Genomic DNA, 371 nt, shown 5'->3' on the forward strand with positions numbered 1-371 from the left:
ACAGCGGCCGACACAACTGCTAACTAAAAAATTGTTTGTTGGAAAGCAAATCTGAACACAGCGGTGTACTAGTCGGATGTGCAGGTTACCCAAATTTCTCTATACTTTTGACCCCAGTTGAAAATAAGTCCACAACAAAAGAAGAACGATAGAGTTTATAAAACGGATTCCTTAAGTACTTAATTTTTTAATGATTCCATTTTAAATATAATAGGAGCCAAAAGAGAATCAAATCTATGTTTAAGTAATATTTCTGACTATCTACTACTTTAATAATTTAGATTATAATTTAAAGTGAAAGGCAAAAGTTCTTCATATGTATGGTTATATTTGTTTCAAAATTAAACATTGGAGTCAAATTGTCAAATAAG

The sequence above is a fragment of the Rhagoletis pomonella genome, unplaced genomic scaffold (genome assembly GCF_013731165.1).
Source record: "Rhagoletis pomonella isolate Grant_MI unplaced genomic scaffold, Rhpom_1.0 Rhpom_scaffold_00007, whole genome shotgun sequence".
In the NCBI taxonomy this organism is placed as follows: domain Eukaryota; kingdom Metazoa; phylum Arthropoda; class Insecta; order Diptera; family Tephritidae; genus Rhagoletis; species Rhagoletis pomonella.